At 42.9% G+C, this 6884-nt stretch overlaps 1 pseudogene across 1 annotated transcript; it reads right to left on the bottom strand.

The window, feature by feature from the left end:
• Positions 1 to 5169: 5169 nt before the first annotated feature.
• Positions 5170 to 6653, bottom strand: LOC308302431 (V-type proton ATPase subunit H-like; annotated as a pseudogene). The gene has a single exon. The product of its transcript is annotated as a V-type proton ATPase subunit H-like (transcript).
• Positions 6654 to 6884: the final 231 nt, after the last annotated feature.

Genomic DNA, 6884 nt, shown 5'->3' with positions numbered 1-6884 from the left:
TGTCTGTGTGGTACCTTTTATTATTTTTTGTTTGTTTGAACGCAACACTCTTGCCTAAAGTCCTGGTACTGAGTTGCCTTCCACATCTCCCAGCCCGGGTTGGACGAACAGTGGGGAGGGGGATGCAAACTGGTGCTAAGGCTCAAGGACCGAGCCACTCCGTCTGTCACCCGTTCTTTTTTATTATTATTTGTGTCTGGTGCTGATTCATGTTTTTTATTTTTTTTCTTCTTCCATTTCCTCTCTTGACATTGTTTACATTTCCATCTCTTTTTTTGTTCTGGAATACAAAAGAAGAAAAAAAAGGATGAGAACCCACCCCCTCCAACCCCCGACCACTGGCTGCTCAGCATAAGGGCGTGCTATCACGTTGACATCGTCAACGTAGTAACCATGTCTTATTGGTTTACGAGAGTGATCAAAATGTATGTTCTCATTAATCAATGTCATAAAAAAAAAGAAAACGATAAACGCCAAACTGCTTGATGCCTCTAGATGGCAGAAATAGACATTTTTCAGTCATCCCAGATTCTCACTAAAAACAAGAGAAAAGTAGCACTACAGTGGGTCTCCAGTGTAAAATAGAAAGAAACGGTGCGAACAGTTGCATATTTTATACAGTATATAGTAAACGGAAGCCTTAGTCCAAATATTATTGCGACTGGGTGCCCTTTTTAGACCTGCCTTTTTTGGACTCGCTTGGTGTTCACACAAGAAATGGGGCAAACAACTGGATATTTCCCTAAGAGTAGTCATTTATTTCTCTGAGGTCATCTTTTCCTTCTCCAAACAGAAATGTCAGAGCATAGATCAAGTCACAGAGATGTGGTTCTAGGGCTGAGAGAGCCAATGTCTTGATCAAGGACAGGATGGATATTATGTTGACTTGGGGGGAATTTTAACCTGAAACCTTGAGGTTATGAATTTGTTTGAATTGAGCCAATTAGCATAAAATACATTCAAGGTCACGATGTCTTTTGATTATACCACAGCTTCTGGCGTTTCAAACACCCGTTGCCTTGGTATAATCACATAGCCTTGAGTGTTATCGCTTAAACACAATAACATTCCATGAATTTAGGATGTGGCCCAGCTTTTACTAACACACACAGTCTCTGTGCCGCACCACATGCTGAATTAGAATAAAGTCTAACTACTAAAGTACTTGGATGCAGCGTTTTGTTTTGTCATAGTTCACACCTCCCGGACAACACACTTGCACCACCTGGTCAAATTTTGAGTGAGCTCTTTATCGTTATGAATGGTCACATTCTGTGTGTTTCAATTTCAATGTACATATCTGGTAAATAATCAAGCAATACAGGTCATATTTTGACTTCTGGCATAAGTCCTCTTTAGAGTTTTATGAAGTAGAGTTTTTTACTTATGAATATGAGTGTTGTGCTGTATTCCTTTAGTCCCCGGCCCCTCGGCGCAGAGAGCTCTGTCTGAGATGACCATTTGCTCACATCTCTTAAGTTTAATGTTAGTTACTGGAATGAACACAAGCCAAGTATACACAGTGAAGTCCTCTGTGTTTTGACCCCATTCAACCTGTCGTCACTGTTTTGGGGCATGTCATTACAAGCGAAAGTGTTTAAATATTTTCCAAAATAGTGCATTGTCTGAGCTTGTACTGTAGATCAGTTGTTTTAGCCGCGCGACACCGTTGTGCAACAAAGTATAAAAGTGGTTAGTTAAATTAACTCGAGTGTACATATGTAAACCAAATGGACCCTTTTGGGTCCGGTTGGTTACATTCGTACACTCAGTTACAAATCGTACAATCAGTTACAAATGGTTAAACACACACCGAGGATTTTACTGTGTAATAATATATATATATTTTTTTTCATTAGGCAGCTTCTTAATCAGTGGTTCGTTCTCACTCAGACTGTGAACAGGCCTGGGTGTTTCAGAATTACCGGTAGCTGAAATTGCCTTCAGTTACATTCTGTTCTGTTGACTTCATGACTCCTACTGATATTTCTTTGTGGTTTGGGATTTCTTTTTTTCTTTTTCTTTTTTTTCTTTTCTTTTTTTTACTTAATGTGGCATTTGAATTTTCACTGTGCTTTTGGCAAACGGTTTGACATTTTAAACTCGGATGGCAAAGCTGATGTTTTGTGGTGTCCTTTTTCATGAAAGTGTCTGGTCGGAATGTCATTTAAAGTTCAGGACATTATTTTCCTACTCACTGTTCACACTGTTTTTTAGTTTTTAATTGAAATGTACATGGTTTTATAGAAACAATGAAAGAATGTCATTTTCAAAAAGTGTTGCTAGATATGATAATGTCCACTAAAGATCTGACTGGTGCAACAGATATGCTCAGTTGTTCTAAGTCACTGTAATTAGCCACAGTTTTGGATGGAACACTTATTTTTATTTTTATTTTGCAAAATGAACAGTATCGTGTTGGTAAACAGACTGCCATGAGAAGAATGTACTGCCTTTTTGGATAGATTTAGGGAAAACTTCTTTTTTTGTGTGAGCCCATTTTTATATATATTAGGTTATACAATTTCTGTGAAAAAGGCGTCTCAGTCCCGTATAGCAAGCAAACACTTTCAAGCACTACCATTTTACATTATATTATTGCTTGCTTGACATTGTTTTTGACATAATGGGGAGATAGTTGTAGCTTCTGTTGCATAGTTTTTGTATTAATCAACCATGTCTTTCATATTGCTATGAGTTTTGTGTTTGTGATGATAATGCCAATAGGTCTCATGACTTCTGACCCCCTGTCCTTAAGAGATGAAACAGATATAATGATGCTCTTAAACTGAACAGAACTGTACTGTACTCCTTTATGTATTATAAGTAAAGTTTTACAATAGGCACGTTCCTTTCCTAGTCTATTGCCCATTTACTGACATGTTATCCTATGTTAAAATTGGCTTAAGGGAGGACTGGCTGGCCGGTGGGAAGACCTCTGACATCACGCTCATGTCCCCATGATTGAGCCATAACCATATAAGGAGTTCCCAATACAGCTATGCTCAAATATGGAGTGTGTTGTCTAAGTTCAATGTGTCGTCATGGCATAAGGCGCATAGGCTATATAAGGCATATACTGATGACATCAGGGATCTCCATAAATGGTCATATAATGGGACAAGGACTGATGGATACAGAGATCTCCATATTTGGGCATGAAAGGGACAAGGACCGAAAGATATATGGGAATATCAGTTGGATCGATGGTGCGACGTAGGTTTATTAGTGTGGTTGCCTGACAGGGCAACACATTATAGTTCTAGGGAAACTTTAAAGACTTCTAGGGTAACCTTTCATCATCAATGACGTAACTTTATTGATTACTAGGCTGCCATTGGAGATTGATGGAATCAATGGGAGTGGGAATCAGTAGGGAATCAATGGGAGTGGGAATCAATAGGGAATCAATTGGTCGAGCTTCACATGACGGTTAGCCTACTGCAGAATATAGTCACGTCAGCAATCACACTTGCAATTTCCAATTGCATCTTCTCTAGTTATTATAATTAAGTACTAGTTACGGTTATTATAATTAAGTACTACTAGTTACGGTTATTATAATTAATAAGTATATATATACCAGTAAGACTCCCTAATCGGGAGATAAGCGACCGTTGGTCGCTTATCTCCACAAATATCACAACCTCCACCTCTCACGTCATACGGGCAGCCATAGTTACACCTGGAATGTTGAATCTCCATATATGGAGATAACCTACGCATCACACACAGTCTGACCTCACCAGCCCATACTTGGGCATGGACGACTTATATCTCCATATACGGAGATGGCCATATATGGAGATACGATGACATCACAGAGTCCACAGCTGATGATGTGGCGTGATGTCATACAATACACAAACAAGCCCTATATAAAGGGTCAATTCTCACCAAGGAAGAGAGCATTGCCTGGAATGTTGAATCTCCATATATGGAGATAACCTACGCATCACACAAAGTCTGACCTCACCAGCCCATACTTGGGCATGGACGACTTATATCTCCATATACGGAGATGGCCATATATGGAGATACGATGACATCACAGAGTCCACAGCTGATGATGTGGCGTGATGTCATACAATAAACAAACAAGCCCTATATACTGATGATGTGGCGTGATGTCATACAATAAACAAACAAGCCCTATATACTGATGCGGAGATATGAGCAGGGCAAAGGTGTGACGTGTGACGTGTGACCGACCGACCGACCGACGGACGGACGGCCGGTGGAGGTTTTCATAGTAAACTGCTCCCTGACGGTCGCAACTATACTAGTTACGGTGCCGTCAGTACAAAGGCAGGGCCTTTGCGACCTGTTTAAATAACAAGGCGCAAGTTGGCCAAGTTGGCAAGTGCCAACTTGCCCACACACATAAAGAAAGTAGTACTTGGCTCGCTCTGCTGGTGCACAGGTAGGCCATATATGGCCACGAGTGCACAGGCGCAAGTTGGCACCTCGACAGAATGCACTCTAGTTCTAAATAATTTCTAACCACTTAAACCCTGGCTTCCCAATTTGTGGTTGAACATAAATAAAAAGAAAAGGCTTTATTATTTGTTGATGCCAAATCAAGCTCACAATGAATCACACCGCACCGCGTAGTGAGCTTGTACATCAACTATTTTGAAAATAATTTAGGAAGGTTTGATGGTGATAGTGGTTTTAATGTGCATATATAGCGAGTAAAGGAACATTGTTGCATGCTGTGTTCACACTGGATGTGGAAGTGCTGTGAAAACGCATAAACCAGATGCCGAAACGGATCAATGAAATAAGCCGATCGATGTAGTGCTTTCTAGGATCTCCTTTTAGTTGACCGTGTACCAGTGATTTGTACTGTCATGAAACTGTACTTTTTTCTATTGCAAAACTTCTAATATTAAATTCTTCAAACCCAATCGGTTAAACATGGGATCCAAAAGGAAACTGGTGCAGCAGTAGTGATGACTATGATTCATCTCATCTCCTTCGAAGTCTACCAAATTCATCCACCCATTCATCTTATCCAAACCGCTTATCCAAAGTCAATTGGGTCGCAGAGAGGTAGCAGTTCCAGCAGAGAACACCTCAGACTCTCCCTTTCCCTTAATTACAACATTACCCAGTTCTAACTGGGGGATGCCGAGAGTGCTTTTCTTTATAATAACTTGGACGGGGTCAGGTTTCTTCTGCTCCCCCCACAAGAATTAAGCTTCTGGCTGCCACGGCTTGGGGTTGTTGCTTCTGATCAGTAGACCAGTTGTTTTCCCAGACATTCCCAGTTGTGGAATCATGAGTTTCTGCACAGCCAGCAGGGCGTTGTAGCGGACCAGCTGATCCTCATGGAACATGTGGTTCATCACCAGTTGCTTTCCGCCCAGGTGCTCAATCATTCGTTTGCCACGTGGATAGTGTCGCACGTACTCACCGAGGTCGTGGGCCGCCACTGCGATGACCTGTGGGTCATCTGACACCTCTAACAACCTAGTAAGGACCTTGAGGAGCTCATAGTTGTTCTCATTCAGACGGACGGCATTCTCACACCAGAACTTCTCTGATTTGTGCACAGGGCTCCATTTCAGGAGGCCAGACTTGAGCTCAAAGCTGTACTCGTCAAAGGAGGTGAGTTCCTGCATGCTCCGTTCAAGACGCTCCAGCAGGAACTTGATGTCGTCTGTGATGTCTTTGTCATCGTACTTCTGCTGGCTGAGGTTCTCCAACTGCTTCAGCACGTCGCACTGGATCATGGCCAGGGCATACTCCTGGCACGTCTCCTTCTCTGCAGAAATCTCCAGGAGGTTGCGGAAGGTGGCCAAAATGATGCGAGGGACCTTCTCCTTAACAGAGCCCCGGAGAATGTCGGACAAGCTAGGCACAACGTTGTAGCGTCGGAGCTGCTCACAGAGTTGGGGGCTGAAGGCCAGGACCCAAATGCAGAAGATCATCTGGTACTGAAGCTGGAAGTCACACTTGTTGCTCAGGACAGCAGTAATGCAGTTCATGCCATCAGCCTCCACCCAGGCAAAGCGATACTCGTTAACCCTGAGCATCAGCTGGAGGCACCCGGCCACGCAGTGGATGTACTGTGAGCTTTCGTTGGGGGAAATGGTCCTTGTTCCACTGCCCGTGTCTTGGCGTGTACCATGTAGGTCTTGAGAGCCGAGTTGAGTCTTGATCCAGTTGAGGTAGTAGTTGAGGTCACTTCGATCCATCAGGTCGCCTCCCCAGGTGGCCAGTTTGGCTGTGATCCTTGCGGCCATGTGGACAGTGAATGGGTCCTGGTGGTTTAGCATGGGAAGAAAGTAGGACCAGGCAGTGTTCTTAGTCTTCTTGGCATAGTCAAAGAAGATTTTCACCCTCTGTTTTTTCTCCTGCTGCAGAGTGTCATCAATCAGCGTCAAGATGTACTGGACCGTCTGCTCCTTGGAGGTCTGAGCCATCAGGTTCAGAAACGTCTTTGCACACTGATGTCCTTCATTGGTCAGAATGGCCTGTTTGTCCTGAGCAGCCACAAACTTCTCAACAAACTCACAGTCCTCAGCAGAAATCATCTGAACCCGGAGGTAGGATTGCCAGTTGATCTGAGTGGCTCGAACCTCAGCTGTCTTAGCAGCAATGATGTTCGTGGGAACTGCAGCGTCCACAGACCCACAGATGTCCATTTTTGAATGTGTAAACGAACTGATAAGTCACACAAGCCACTTCCCAAGGTCACAGGACCGGAACTGTTCAAGGTTCAAAGTTACTTTTCTTGTCCTTTTTTAAGCGGTGCAACCACTCCTATATTTCACTTTGTGTTAGCCATAAAAATTACCACAGACCAATCAAAAGCGGTTTTGTCCATGATGCAGCACTGTGACGTCATTACTGTGATGTCAGGTCCATATATTATG

Source organism: Nannobrachium achirus, assembly GCF_963921795.1.
Source record: "Nannobrachium achirus genome assembly, chromosome: 17".
Lineage (NCBI taxonomy): Eukaryota > Metazoa > Chordata > Actinopteri > Myctophiformes > Myctophidae > Nannobrachium > Nannobrachium achirus.
The sequence above is the reverse complement of the archived record's forward strand: the minus strand, read 5'-3'. Positions and strand labels throughout refer to the sequence as shown.